Here is a 15,893-nt window from a genome sequence, read left to right as displayed (position 1 = left end):
GCTTACTTATGCCCAATTCCTCTTGGCTTTTCAGGACTCCAAATATAAGGATGTTGACCTCCTCTGGTAAATTGCTTCTGATAACACAAGTAACTTCACTTACTATCAGATGTACTTTAATATGAAACAGACTTCTTTTCCTTGGAAGAATAATATTTCCTTTTATACAATGGAGCAATAGCCTCTCAGTGTTTGCAGCGTTACTTTGACCTTCAACATGAGAGTAGTCAGCCTCAGCTCCTTGACAGCAAAACAGGTTTTTCTAACCAAAAGCGGCAGAGCTGTAGCAAAGTCTAGGAGTTTTCTAAGGAGAAGTCCTCTGTCTGTACAAAGCTGCATTAGCACTTTGTTTTCTCTGCCTCTGCTGACATTACCCTGTCGAGAAGCTATTTCTAGTGCATCACCTGTGCAGCTCAGGACTGCAGAGGGAAAAGAGAGACCCAGACTCCCTAGAAATCCCTAATCTCATCCTTTCAGCCAGTCCTGAAGCTCTTGTGAACTGCTGTGTTAGTACAGCATTTTAATGAAGACTGACGGGTTGGAATGATGTGTTTCTGGCAGTAGGCTGCTGGATCAAGGGGAGGGGCAGCATTCTACACTTGGACGTGGAATTAAAAGAAACACAACTGGCAAGATTAGAAGGGGTCTCAAAGGAAAGGATTCTTGGTTTTCCTGGAGGACAACCTGACAGGTTAACATGAGTGACTAAGGGGAGAGAATGAAAAATCTTAGAAACGCCTTAAATGCTGAGGTCTGCTTTATGCAGTTGATCACATGAATAGGAATATGAATGTGAAGTTAAAAAGGAGATGAGTTTTAAAATGTGGAAGTGCTAACAGCTACCTGTGCCAGCTTGGAAAAGAGAAACCAAACTCAGGATGCCACTGGCAGCCCACAGACTTCTGCATTTTAATGTAATCAGGACTGACAAAATTAATTTAAGGAAGTCCTAAAGAGTGTGAGCATAACATGTCATGGGCAAAACAGAGGCAAAACAGTAAAGATATTTGCTAAAACTGCTATACAGACAAAAGTTTTAACAGAGGAGTTCTTCAAATTGTGAACATTTAAAATGTGAACATTCTTTGACACAGGAGAGTTGAAGAGTGAAATAAATAAGCAGAAAACCTATTAGTTCTATTGTGTAAGCGGAAAAAAATGCAAAAAGTGAAGAAATAATGCAGCAAAATGTCAAGAAACATTTAAATTAAACAGAATCAATCAGAAAATTGGATCTGTTACAGGCAACAGTTCAAATACATGTTATGCCTTGAGCAACATCTCTTAAAATTGTGCTATTTTTGCCTTCTGTCTTGGTATCCTTCCACATCTGTTTGACTGCCCCGCGCCTGGAGCTTGTATTGTGCTCCCGAAACCGGAGGTTAGTCAGGACCATATCTCTTTAAAAAAAACCCCACACAGACAAAGAAAGAAAAAAAAAAAAGCCAGGCTGGGAAGGGGGAGCTAAAGCCTCTGCTGCATTGGGCTGTTTGGATACATCGGCTGCACCAGTGGTCACGCATCTCTCCGCAGCCTGCTGATTTTGCAAAAGAGGGGGCAAAGGATCATTTTGCAGTCCAGATGCTGTCAAACACAAGCAATCAATGGAAGGAATAGCACAATGAGCAGACATGCATGTGGAAGCAGTTTACGAAGAAGTAGTTAAATGCGGAGCTTTGTTCCGGCCGATGCTGTAATGTAAGTACGAGCTCAGGAGCAGATCCCGTGGTCACTGCAGTTGTTTGTAGGAGATGTTTCATGGGTATCCTGATGCTTTTAGCACTTAAGGGTGGAGAAAGCATTAACTGCGACATGTTTCATAGTGTATTTAAGCAAATAACTGTGTTGTCTGGGTCTCGACAGGATTTTTGAGTGACTCACAGGCTGCAGTGTGTGGGTAGGGTGGGTGAAGAGAAGGACTTCTCACATGAGCTTATTCTCCTTTCCCGATGGCTTATCTGGGCTCTGCTCTATAGATGTGCTATCAGATTGCTGCAGCACCACCCTCCCTGTGCAAAGGCCTCTCGCTGAATTTCAGCTCTGCCTTCAAGCACAGGGATACACAGTACATTTTTTCACACTCCAATGGCTGACTTAATTAAAAAAAAAAAAATCTTAGAATTATTTGTTAAACAAACTTACTTCATGCCAACTGCTTTATTTTAATTTTTTTCTCTTGGATGCAGTTGTAGAAAGCTTATGAAATTCCAATAGCTTCGTGTGTTACTATTGGGAGACTAGTTCTTAACATAGCTCTCCCAAAGGGAGTGCCAAGTATGATTTATTACTCAAAGGAATGTACACTTTCCTATCTTTGGTCTTTGGTAGCTGAAGTAGATGTATATATTTTAAAATATTTGTTCTTACAGAAATCCAGTGTCTTTCTCTTTGGCAAATGATTTGCTGCTTTTTATTCTGCATATGCCCTAATGATCTAGTACAGCTTTAAAAACAAGTGAAAAAAAAAAGAGCTAGGGCAAGCTTACTGCACTGAATTTCTCAGAAATTTTTTTTTGGTAATCAGAAAAAATTTTTTGTTGTAGCCAAAACTACGCATCTCAGCAGAGTGAATAAACCAAAGTAGTGAGTATTTGCTTGTTACTTTATGAGAGTATTAATTTTGCTTTCTTCTGCATAAAGCCATGGTGATTTGCTCTAAGCCAGAGAATATAATCTATTTGATGTCCTCTGCAGCTGCACCTTGGTACTTACGCAGCTCCTGCAGAAACCTCCAGGAGATCTCACTCCGGTGTCAGGGGAGGTGACAGCAGGGTAATTGTGATGAGCAGCCTGTGTGGGCCTGTTAAGGAGGGTGAGTAGCTGTTGCAAGGAGGAGCCTTCTTTTGTGCATCTCTTTTGGGACCTGGCAGAACTGCAGCTCCTGATGCTGAGCGCTGCAGGTAATACACTTCTGCCCCATCTCATTGATCACCTTGGTGGGGATGTAAGGCAGAGCCTCCCTCACACTGAGGAACCCACAGGGAAGTTTGCTTTTGAAGTTGCCCTTGCCTTGTATTCCCAGAGGTATTAGAGCTCCATCAGCTGTCTATTTGCAAAACAACTTTTTATTGCTTGCTACTAGAAACTGAGTTATAAGAAGCCAAATTTATCCCTTAATGAGCTTAAAGCAAATTATTGTTACCTGGGGAGTGCTCTACCAGTGATTGTGAATGCTGAAGCTTGGTAGTGTCAGTGTTCATTCTTGTCCCTTCCTCTTCTGTGTCAGGATTGTCACCCTCTCAACACCAAGCAGAATCCCTGGTTGGAAACAGGATTTCCAAAGATTAAGAAAGTAATCGTTTGCAAGAATACAGAAATAATAAAAAAACCCCTCAGTCTCACACAGCAAATTTCTGTTCACCTACTAAAAATGTGAAGGACTATTAGATAAAATAGTTTTACAAGCCGCTTACTGTTGTGTAAACACAGTGGGAAAAGTTCAGTTCCTGTGTACTTCCATTGTTTTCGGCAGAATTACATGGATGAATTCGGCATTTTTGGGGCCAACTCAAAAACCTTTTGTTTCTCTGTCCTTCTTTCTTTCTTGTTTTCCTGTTTCTTAGATGTGATTTTTCATGACCTCCAAGGTAACAGGCACAGATTTATAAAGTATAAAACAGAGGACCTAAGGTGCTCAAGTTTGGACCGTATTTTCCTGATGCTCCCTGTAAAGTTAATGGAAACACAGCAGCAGTTCCAGAAAAAACTGATATATCACATATCTAAAACTAGCCCATGGTCATTATACTTCCCAGTTTTGAGGGCTCCTTGGACCCTGTTCTCAAAAGCAGAGTTTCTAAAACAATAGATGCATTTTTATGTTAAAATATACAAAGGTGTAGGCTTTTAAGGCAAAAGAGCATTTTCTTGAAGGTTTTAAACAGTGTCTAGTTGCTCAGTCTGTATGAAACCTTGGAGCAACATACAGAATTGAAAACATGCATGTCATATTTTTAAATATTTGATCGTTTGGAAGGCTTAGTCTTTTTTGAAATAAATGTTAATTCATTTAGCAATATTTTTTGTTATACACACAATTATTCAGCAGTTATTTCTGCCTCAGCTAAGAAATATAACAACTCACATTAATTCGGTACAGTAGGTCGACATTTTTCTTCTAAGTGTGTATTTAATGGATATATTTGCATTTTAGCAGTCTTGAGCTAAGTATTTAATGGGGTGATCTAGTTCATTAGTATTTTTCATCTTCTTTTTGATCAGCTCAGCAGAAGATGGCCATGGTTTGGAATTTTTAGCAAGTGTGTTGTTGGTTGTGATGGAGGTAAACCAGACTTATGTGAGAAAGGAAGGTTTCACATTGCCTGTGTGAATACACCTACCTGTGTTTATGTGCAAAAAAAAGTGCAGTCATGAAGGTCAGACTAGAAATAAATAAGGCTTAGTTGTCTTCCCTAAAATTACCTGTGGAAACTTTCTCCACCCAGGTGAAACCAAAATAAGGTATTATTTCTGATAGGTGATGATTACACTCATGAGAGGATGGGGCAGGTGTTTTGATCTCCTCTGGCAACCTCACAGGGGGGAATGAATGTACCTCAGGCTCCTCTCAGTGGTAAGGTTTGGTTTCTTTTTTTCTTACGGGAGACTGATACAGCTGGCTGCATATACCAATCACCACTTATTTGGGATACGACAGCTGGTGGAAAATAGAAAAGGTCAGAGCTTCAGCACTCTGGTCTCCCATGAGGAAGGAAGTAACAATGTTAGTATTTAAATTGCTGTTTTGTCTAGGATAGAGTTAATTTTCTTCCTGGTAGTTGGCACAGTGCTGTGTTTTGGATTTAGTATGAGAATGATGTTGATAACACACTGATGTTGTAGTTGTTGCTAAGTAGTGCCTTCTCTAAATCAAGGACTTTTCAGTTTCCCATGCTCTGCCAACAAGGAGGTGCACAGGAAGCTGGGAGGCAGCATGGCAAGCACAGCTGTGCCAAACTAGCCAAAGGGATATTCCGTACCATAGAATGTCATGCCCAGTATATGAGCTTGAGGGAGAGGCTGATTGCTGCTCAGGGATGGGCTGAGCATTGGTCAGCAACTGTTGTGCATCACTTGGTTCGCTTGGGTTTTGTTTCTGTCTCTCTTTTTGTTGTATTCCTATAATAACAATGAAAAATTTTATGATTATTGTTACTGTTGTTTAATTACAGTTTTTAACCTATTTTCATCTCAACTAGTGGGTTTCACCTTTTTTCTGATTCTCCTCCTCATCCCACTGGGGTAAGATGGGTGAGTAAAGCATCTGTAGGGTACTTTGTTGCTGTCTGGGATTAAACCACAACAGAGTTTTAGTTAAAGCTTCAGTGAAGCAAAAGGAACAGCCTGTACCTTTTTTTCATTTTAGGACAGGCTAATTTGCCTACATCTTTGTTAGTTATATATGGTGAAATGTGGAGCTCTGCAGAATTAACAGCAACATTATTGTCAGATTTTAACCAATGTAAGCTGAGATCCTGGGGAATGTGGTAGTAGCTTCAGAGTGGTCTGATATGCTTTATAAGAAAGCACCAGCTGTCGCCAAATCCTGTCCCATAAAATCATTCACACTATGAAAGAAATTGCTAATGTCAGATGTCTGGAGACCTCTTGGGAGAGAAGGGGAATTGCAGGACTGTGCCCTCGATCCTTGCTTATGCTACCTGCATTTTCCCCATAAAATGCCCCCTGTAAACCTTCCCCTTCCTTCTCAAATTTCTCCCTCCATATTGTTCTTTGTCTCCATACCAGGACAATTCCTACATGACTCACCACTTCTGATCAACTCCTGTGAGGTTTTTTATAATAGCAATGTCCCCAGCCTGTCCCAATCCTCTGGCAGTACCACTCTCCAGGCCACAGACGTACTGCTAAATAAGAGGTAGGGAACTAAAAAATGCTCAGGTCCTTAGCTCTCTGTGCTTAGAGGTGCAGCCAAACTCCTGCCTGCGTGTTCTGAGCCAGGCTCTCTGTCTAGAGCAGTCCATGGGTAAGAGAGAGAGCAAGATGTGCACTGGAGGATGATTTTTGCAGTATAGAGTGATGTAAAGCCCCATTCCAGGTGCCAATATTTTTCAGCTCACTACTTTCATGTTCATATTGGACTGGCATTGGAAATACTTCCCTGGATCTTGGCACTGGCTTGTGTTACCCCACTCTGTGCCATTCAGGATCTCAGCCTAGCACTGTCTTTCCACCATAATAAAGTAGATTTAAGAGCTGAAGAACTTAAATTGCTTAAGTTGCTTTCTGGTTTGCTTTGGTTATTCCTGTTGATGGTAAAAACCTCTCTTTGACTCATGCTAGTTGTTTGATGTTTATACAATGTATGCATATGGACGCAGGAACATCCCTCAAACAGCAGTAGTGGGACACAATCATATACAATAATCTATTTAGTTGTGTAGGTTAGCAAGCCCTTCCCTACTGCAGAAAAATGGATTATTAGATCTAAGATTTTTCATATCTTCTGTGAGAGATCCACAAAGACGGATTTATTGCAGTTTCTCATTAGCTGTGACAAGGATGATGTCAGACAAGTCGTGCATGCCCTGTCTTATAAATAATAAATGAGAAGGACTCTGCCTCCTCTTCAGCTAATGGACTAATGTTATAGCTGGATGGAAAAGCCACCAGCTTAATTTATGGAACATAATGGAGCAACAAAATTGCTTAGACTTCCTTAAGTGTATTTATCCCAGGGCCCCCTGCTTGACCTTTTATCTTGATCTTTGGCATGTCTCTCATAATGTAAAATTCAAGTAACAATGAAGTCTTACAGTTTTCTAAAAAACCCCAAGAAATAATAGAACAAAGTGCGTGGGTTTTTTGGTCAACCTAAACTCTATAATATAAAAATCTTCCACATACCCTTTCAGCATGGCTTTATTTATTAATTATTAGCAAGGTAACTGCAATCTAAAGTGTGCTTCTCATTTCTTTCTTCTTATTGTAGTGCTCGCAGAGAGAACTTGTTGTTATAAGCTCCTCATTAATTATAATTTTCACTAATAAGGTGAAGTTTAATCAAGTAGTTCAAAACACTCTGCAGACACTCACGAATGCAGCTTTATTTATTTATGCAGCACCTGATGCTTAATATAGCTGTTTGTGAATAATGTTATGGCTATTTCTTGTGTTGAGAAGTCCATGTTCAGACCCTTGGTCATTTTTTTTCAGTGTTAGGCCACGTTTTTGGCATTTTTATTGGGGGGGGGGAAGAAAGGGCATTGAAATGTTCTAGAAAGTAATGTGTAGAATTGGGTATGTTGTGAAGCAATAGAAGAGAAGGAAGAGGTGTCCAGTCATGGGCACAGCAAATCTTGGCAGAGTTTAAGGATATTTTTCAGCAACAGTTGTCATGAATGGCACCTGCTACATAAACAGGTGATATTTCAGTGCTTTTCACACTTTGTAGCATCTGCAAATGACTTGTAGTCTCAGCTTTTAAAAGATTTCCTCCATACTGTCTTGGTATGCTGTATCAAGCCAGATCTGTGTTAATCTCCTTGCTTCTGCAACATTTGGCATTCCTAGTCAAAAATTTTCAGCATAGTGTGTCCCAGTTTAGAGACAAGCTCCCCCCACTTACAAAGTAGAAATTAATACAGATGGATTCCCTGCTTAGAAGCATACTAGTAATAGACAGAAAATGCCATACCATTTGTCATGATTTTTGGCTGACAAATGACATAGAGAAAAAACCACTTCTGGTCATGTCTGTCAAATTCTATCCGTACTTGTACAAGTACGCAGTGATCATAAAAATCTCTTTCTAATTTTTTTATTAAATTAAATTTATTTTATTTATTAAATTTATTTTATTTATTATTTATTAAATTTATTTTATTTATTATTTATTTATTTTATTAAATTAAATTCCTTAAAAAAGGAAATAAAGAGAAAAAGAACTTTTAAATTAACATCAGTAACTGAAGAAGAAAAAATAGCCATGCAACAAACACTTCAGAAGTATTTATCTGTTGGTCTGAATACCCTTTGTCAGGTATATGAACAGCACTCATCAGAGCTCATCTCACTCTTGTGTCTGTTTCTGACACAGCTCCCTGTCCTTTGCAGGGAAATTTGGCTGGTTACCCTGTGGAATTGCTCTGGAGAAAGAAGATAGCCTGCAAAATATTCCCCACTCCTTACTTATGGACCTGCCTCTCTCCTTAACACCAGTCATGGAGACAGGGTTAAGTCTGTGCCAGCAACTTTGTGCTATAGAAGTACCATTTTTATGCAATGTAACCATTATTTCAGGTCTTTTGGCCTAAAATGAACCTTGTTTCTTCAAAGCTCCCACAAACCTCTCAAGATCACTGGGATGTCCTAGGGGGCACAGAGACCTGGGAGAAGGGATACCCACTGGATGTGTAGCCCAGATCTAGCCTGGTTCTGATCTTGAGCGCGATGAGCTGGTGTGTATCTGACATGCCAGTTTTCTGCACCCAGGATGAAGTCATGCCAGGCACAAGTACAAACCCTGAGAGGAGTGGCTGGAGACCAGCCCTGCAGAGAGGGATCTGGGGGTGCTCGTGGGCAGCACCTCAGTGGGAGTCAGCAGTGAGCCCTGGCAGCCAGGAGGGCAAACCCCATCCCAGGATGCATCAAACAGCATCACCAGCTGGGCAAAAGAGGGGGTATTGCTACACTTTTCCATAAGTCAGGATCAGCCTGGTCCAAAGTCATACTTTCTCTTGTCTCCTCTCTTCACAGGTCTGGTCTATTTGTTCAGGTGGCTGTGATGTATCTGTAGGTTCCGAATTATGTGATTCCTTCTAATAGTTGCAGATTGGGTTCCTTTATTCTAGATTTTATATTACAGTCCTACTATATCAAACAAACAGTTTTTACTAAATATTTTGCTCCCTGGCCTAAATCAGAAAGTCCTGTGGTATGTCTCGGTGCAAGGCAAAATTGATCTGTTTTGCTCTTCTACCTTTATTTGAGCAGTCTTGTGGTATGCTCGGGTGCAAGCAAACAGAACAAAATCACCAACATCAACACTGAAATTCTCTGCCAGCTGACTGAACAACAGTGAGTTTCTGTTTTAGGAGAGCACACTAAGGCAATTTTTTCTTAAGGTATCCATTAATTTTTGGTTTATACTCTTACATTTAGCAAATCTGAGATGTATGAGTGCACTACTGATGATGCACAACGGATCTGTAGTTGCCCAGAACACTTTTTCCCACTATGTAGTGCTTATCTCTGATTCATTAAAAATATTTTCTGCAAAAACTGCAATTTCAGGGATAATCTAATTTCTTCCAATTAGAGTGAATTAACTTTAATTCCTACTTCAGTTAGGGAATTTCAGTTTCTGCACTTTTTTCTGCTAGCCGTATCATCTTGGTTCCCACGTTGAATGATAAAAATAAAAGGGAATGCTACTTGCCTTTGTTACCTTGCTCTGTAATAGGTTGTGAACGAGGCTAAGTAAAAGGCCATATCTCAAACTGTGCCCAGAAATCACTTGGAAGCTATGGCAGGGTAGGAGATGCATTGTTCGGTGAAGAAGTGCACTGTGCACGGCCTGCAGTCCAGAACTGCTGTTCCCGACAAGATGAATCAGAGCTCAGTTTTGTCAGATGTGTTTATGCCAGCAATACACACGTGTCTCACCTGGAGATCCCTCAGCCTAGGGCTGTCTGCATATCTCATACCTCCCGAAGGACAGAATGACTTGGCAGGCTCACGATGTCATCAAGATTACCTCATCATAAGCTTTCCAGTAACTCAATGTGAAGAAAAGTTCTTCACAAGAGTAATTGAGGCCGGGATAAGTATTAGAGAAGGTTTGGCTTCATAAATGCTCCTTTGAGAGTTGTTAATATCTTCCCCTCCATGAAAGTATTTGGAATATTCTGTAACTGTAGACTTGAAATTACCTAGTCAGGCTTTTGTCAGTCAAATGCAGATTTCTGAGTTGTAGTCTAAGATTTTCAATCTAACTCCAACTTTTAAGAATGAGATACTGCAAAATACATCCATATAATCAATCAATCAGATTTATGTACATCTGATACAGGTTAGTGTTTGTGGCTATCAATCTTTCCTGAATTCACATGACTGTAAACAAAAGGGGCAACCTCCATATGATAATAAATACTCATTTAGTGAGAGCAAAAAAAAGTATTTCCACACTTGAAATTACTGTGATAAGCAATTCTTTCCAATCTTCATTGCAAAAATGGTGATGATGATGATAATGATAACAATTTTGAAAGACCCCGAACTGTCCTTAGAAGACAGAAAGCCCAACCAAGAACACAGCTGCTCTTATCATCAGGTTAGCATCCTTCCTTCCTGGCCCTCTGTGCTGCAAGGTGACCAAAGGGGAAAATGCTAGGCCAGAGAGAGTAGTGAGGCTGCCTATCATATTAATAGCGTTCAGGGAATGGTAATGTCTAAATCAAACATCAACTCATTTTACTCATTGAAGATAATTTTTTTAAAGATCTGAGCCCATCTGCTCTTAATTGAAATGTTGAGGTAAGATCAGTAGCAAGATTTGGACATAGCTAAACCCTTCACTTGAGGGTAAAAACAAAAATTATTTTAGATACAATGTGTGAAAGGATAACTTTCCATATATATGTATTACTCATTGTAATTATTTGGAGTTTGATTTACTTAATAAGTAAGAAAATTTCCTCAGTGTATTTTTTTCTGCTCCAAACATTTGAATGTAAACAAAGAGTTATTTGTGTACAGCTAAACCAAGTAGATTAAATATTCTTATTTAGTATAGTTCAGTATACCTAAGCCTGAACTGCCTGTTAGCTTACAGTGGAGGAGGCAATACATAAGGAATTTGGATACCAGGATTAGGTATCCAAATACCAGGTATGCATTTAGGGCATAATTGACCTTATAGTAAATAAATATTCTTTCTAAGTTCATCTTCGGAGTAAGTTTAGTTACTGTTTCAACTGAAGTGCTTATCTGCAAAGTGTACTTTAGGTGCACTCTGAGACTTCACATATCTGTTACAATGGTTTTCTGTGGACAGCACAGTACAGTGCCCTTACGTAACCAAGAAGGGTGTTTGGTTTTGCTGGTATTTCAGCCACTAGTAATGCTGCAAACCAAAAATTGATGTGAGTTTTCCAGGTTATTCTTGAAGAAAAGACTTGAAGGAGATATTTTTGTAGCTAAATCCAAACAAAATCTAATTAAAAAAACATAGAGAGAGAAGGAAATCCGTAAAAGTACTCAGTTCCTTTCCTTCCTGTGGAATTGTATTTTCAGAGCACTTGACCAACTACTTTTCCTTCCATCCCTGTATCACATACAGGGACTGAGTTCAACAAAAACTGTGTAATTATTCTGAGATTTTAGTATTTTCTGTACGAGGACTTAGTTCCTATCTTGTCCTTCCTCTGGTTTCTCATCAGGGATTCATGAGACTGACACCCCACTGTAAGATAATTCATAAACTCTTGCATTGGCAAGTCTGCACAGAACAGTGTGTTGCTACAGTGGATGGTCCAGACTGTTTCAGACACTAGAAATTAGTGTTCAGCTCAGACTTAGTGTACCTTGCTTTAGGGCAAGAAGAGCTTATCATTAATCTGTGTATCTCTAAAGGCATCATATTGTGCAGTCAAGCCATAACTCATATTCCTGCTATTTTTTCCTCAGCTTAATAGCCCATTGTTTATAACTTTGTGATTGCAGTGCCCTTTAGGCTTCTGTATTATGGTTCATAGACAGTGTCAGTTTCTCATTTCATTGGAAAACCCATTAAATGATTCAGAACCAACACCAAGCACAAATGGTTCTCCTTCTGCTTGTCCTTTTTTATGGCAACCACTGCTTTCAGTCTCAGAGAAAAGGTCTTAAAATGTCCACATTTCTGGAGAACAGCGGTGAGGTTTTAACCACATGGCCCTTTCTCTCAATTTCGTGGGATTTTTTTAAAGCCTTTTCCTCCAGCTGCTATGCATTGCTAAAAAATTGCTTTGAGATATTGTCATTTGATATGAGTTTACTTCATCAGAATTTGATGAAAGGACTCTCTATGCATAATTCAGCCACATGGTCCCAGATGGTTACTGTAAGGTCATTTGAATACCATAGAATCAAACTTAGTCATATTATTGCAAGTAATTTTTAGACTTTTCCTATTGTTGCGTGTAATTGTACTTCTTGAGTCACATTTTCCTTAAGTGAAATATGGCAGGTCTTGTGTTGGGCACATTTATGTTTTAAGAATTGTGTTGCTTTTGCTCCTTCAAGAAAGAAACAGATCAAGTGGGTACAAGACCTGTTTTTGGTTTCAGTTAACTTATTCTTTTATGTCTGAGACAAAGTTCCTCAACTCCATGGCTTAAGATAATGGTCAGCTGATGTATCCCTGCAGCATTGAGCTGTGAAGAGATACTGGATTAATCTTGAGAACAATAGGGCTGTCAGTTCTGTTCGTTGCAGTGCTGGATTGTTAGTGCTTGGCTGCTTCTGGTTTTGGAGCTAGTGGCTGTTCTATTTGCTCAGGTAACTCTGAAATATTTTCCAGTATGTGCTACAAATGCATCCACACCAGAACTACTACTTACCTTTATGCCTTCACTGACGGCTGCTGGAGGCTGTCTTCTCTCTTTTAATAATAGAGAAGTTTTCACAATTAATAAATTTCAGTGACTGTCAGATGACTGCCTTGCTGTGAGGCAAAGAGCAGAACAGGGTGTTCGCTCAGCTTGAGGGAACTACAGGACCTTGCTGTAGGTCATAGAATGACAGAATGGTTTGGGTTGGAAGGGACATTAAAGATCATCCAGTTCCAACCCCCTGCCATGGGCAGGGACACCTTCCACTAGACCAGGTTTCTCAGAGCCCCATCCAGCCTGGCCTTGAAGACATCCAGAGATAGAGCATCCACAGCTTCCCTGGGCAGCCTGTTTCTGGGCCTCACCATCCTCACAGTAAAGAAATTTCTCCAGAATATCTTATCTAAAGCTACTCTCTTTCAGTTTGAATACATTTCTTCTTGTCCTGTTACTACATGCTCTTGTAAAAAGTCCCTCTCCATCTTTCTTGTATGCTTCCTTCAGGTACTGGAAGGCCACAATTAGGTCACCATGAAGCCTTCCCTTTTCCAGGCTGAACAATCCCACTTCTCACAAACTTTCCTTGTAGGAGAGGTGCTCCATCCCTCTAACCATCCTGGTGCCCCTCCTCTGGACTTGCTCCAACAGCTCCATGTCCTCCCTGTGCTGGGACCCCAGAGCTGGATGCAGCACTGCAGGTGGGGTCTCACCAGAGCAGAGCAGAGGGGCAGAATCCCCTCCCTGGCCCTGCTGCCCACGCTGCTTTGGATGCAGCCCAGGACACCTCTGGCTTTCTGGGCTGCAAGCTCACTTTGCCAGCTCATGTCCATCCTAAAGGGAGTAACTGCTGCTCTTCCTGGTGCTGGTGTGGCCTTGGAAAGGTCCAAGTATTACACAGGCAATACTTGCTTCAAAAACTGACTACAGCATTTGTCCTGACTTTCATCTGTTAAGTATTTTTATCCTTGTACTTACATTTGTGGTGTTTCATCAAAAAGCAACAATGCCTACTGTGCAAATGCATCAAAATCATCACATTCTAGAAAAACAATCACTTTTGTACAGCTGCAATCACTCTCTTCTCTTTATAAAAATCAACAAGAGTACAGCATTTTTATTGCTTGTAATACAAACAGCATTAATGATACAGAATTTGTAACATTAATATTATCAGTTGCACAATTTTTTTAAAGTATTGGCATTTTTGAATGCTTTCAGTATATTTTAAATCTTAAAATTCTATGTGATAAAGCATGAAAGCTCTTGTAGTGCATAACAGTCTAAATGCAGAGCCATATATTTTGCTGATGGCACTGATGATGGTGTGGACTACTCATTTCAGTTGAACTTGCTACATCAAAACTGTCTAGACAATTAACATTCTAAGGGCATATCTACTTTATTTCCATCATTTCTAGCTCGCTGGCACATTATTATATTTCACTTTGTCAGGTCTGTCTCAAATTTTGGCAGAACAGGTATCTCTGAGAAGCAACTCTTTACATTTGTGTGGTACCTGCAGTTGTGTGATGGCCTTGAATTTAATTTGATAGAAATGCATTTTGAACTCTGCTAGTGTAAGTTGTGTGTTGACAGGAACAATTTGTGCTTTTAGACTGTATAAAACATAAATTAAGTATTAGCTACTGAAGTACTTTGTGCACAGATTCCCTACTCAAAACTTTGGATCGTGTTCAGTAATTCTGATGGTTCTTGTATTCTTCTCATGCTGCTGGATGGACTATTAACAATTTTGATTTAGATGGTATCATTGAGGAAAGGAACTCAATGTATAACATTTAGACTGATCCTAATATTAATTAGGATGAGGAGTGAACAGATAGATAGTCAGATAACCACTAATGGTTTTTAAAACAAAAATTTCTGTAGCAGTGTATATAGATATATATAATCACCTACCTGGTTTGCAGGCAAAATTATGTATTTGTGTAGCTATACCTGTGGCTCCTACCTACAACTAATCACAGGCATCCACAAAGCTGAAGATTGTTTTTGCACTTTGACTACCAAACATTCTCCACCAAAATTCAATTAAAGACACATAAAATCCTCCAGCAAAGGTGTTTTCTCCTAAAAAGCAATAAATCCCACACTAGAAAATTGGCATAGGCGTTGGCTGTAACTGTTTCTTTTTTCCCCGGGAGAGATTTATGCTTGGCTATAGTAATAAATTCAGATAGAGAATGTTCTTGGATGCTGCACCTCTGTATTGTACAAAAGTATAAGGTAACCTGTATGACCAGCTCAGGCACTGGGGAAGTGTAAGGCCAGCAAGTTAAGTGTGCCAGGATAAATCTGTATCTGCTATCTGACAGCCAAGTTGGCTCTCTTTCTTACCATGGGAGACAGCATAGACATAACTGCGTTGAAATCTTTCTAGGATTGTAATGTGATCTGGTACCAAACTGAAAACACCTTTTGGTCACATCTATGCTGTGGGGGCAAGACCAAGCCCCTTCGAGGACTATTGGAATTATTTGCTGGTGTAGAGATGGCACGTTGCACTGTGCTGTAACGTGCTTTTCTGCTAAGCAAACTATTTATTCTATCGATAGTTTTAGGCTGTTTTTAGGTACTTTAGAGCTATCAATTTTCTGAACAAGGTGTCATTGTCAAAAATCCTAGAAGATATTTTTGTTTTCCTAGCGTGTGTCAGTACCAAGAAAAGTAACATATCAAGGGGCGACATAATAAAGGACAATCTTTGAGAGACCAAGCCTAGAAATAGAATGGAGTCTGAGAAAATGTGTCACTCACTAATTATGGAGAGGCTGTCTCTTAAAGTCATAATTAGCTTTCTATTACTTTCTGTTATAACATATTTTTCATTTATCGTTCCTCAAGGCAATTGAAGCTGCTCAAATAACTTGAAATGCTTTTCAAGTGTGATTTTTCTAATGACTTTTTAGGGGAACTGGTATAAGTTGCCCTTGTCTTCCAACCATGGATCTACATGTAGTGCCTGGACTTCTTGAGCCTGGATTTCCATTGCAGCTAAAATGCCTTTCCTTAGTGCTCCCCTCCCAACTGCAATCCATTATGCAGCAGGACTGCAATAGTTTTGCCCTCTATGAAATCATTCACATGTGGGTAAATGGGGCTGGATTTGCAAGGCCCTTTGCTTCGGTCTTTATTATTTAAGTATGACTTAAGTGTGGACTTTTCTTAGGATTATAAGGTAGATATACATCTCAGCATCTACAGAAAGAAAAATTTATATTGAAGCCACTTAATAACACATTATGCTAACTTAAATTCTTCATGATGCTTGTCACAGCAAGCATGCATTCAGAATTCATACATTTTGACATTTTATTT

The 15,893-nt window shown here is 39.7% G+C and overlaps 1 protein-coding gene across 6 annotated transcripts in view; it reads left to right on the top strand.

Annotated features, from left to right (window-relative positions):
• The first annotated feature begins 1,459 nt into the window (after positions 1–1,459).
• SACS (sacsin molecular chaperone) overlaps positions 1,460–15,893 on the top strand; it is a 58,108-nt gene continuing 43,674 nt past the window's right edge. For 2 of the 6 annotated variants that reach the window (XM_032099417.1, XM_032099422.1), the window contains exon 1: positions 1,460–1,698. The gene's annotated coding sequence lies outside the window, so the exon portion shown is untranslated. Of the gene's footprint in view, positions 1,699–2,543; positions 2,584–4,602; positions 4,724–12,592; positions 12,596–14,719; positions 14,802–15,893 lie in introns of those variants that run through there. The other 4 variants (XM_032099418.1, XM_032099421.1, XM_032099420.1 and 1 more) reach the window with 3 other exon arrangements.

This window comes from Corvus moneduloides, chromosome 2 (genome assembly GCF_009650955.1).
Source record: "Corvus moneduloides isolate bCorMon1 chromosome 2, bCorMon1.pri, whole genome shotgun sequence".
Taxonomy (NCBI): Eukaryota; Metazoa; Chordata; class Aves; order Passeriformes; family Corvidae; genus Corvus; species Corvus moneduloides.
Note: the sequence above shows the minus strand (reverse complement) of the source record. Positions and strands in the feature narration are given on the sequence as shown.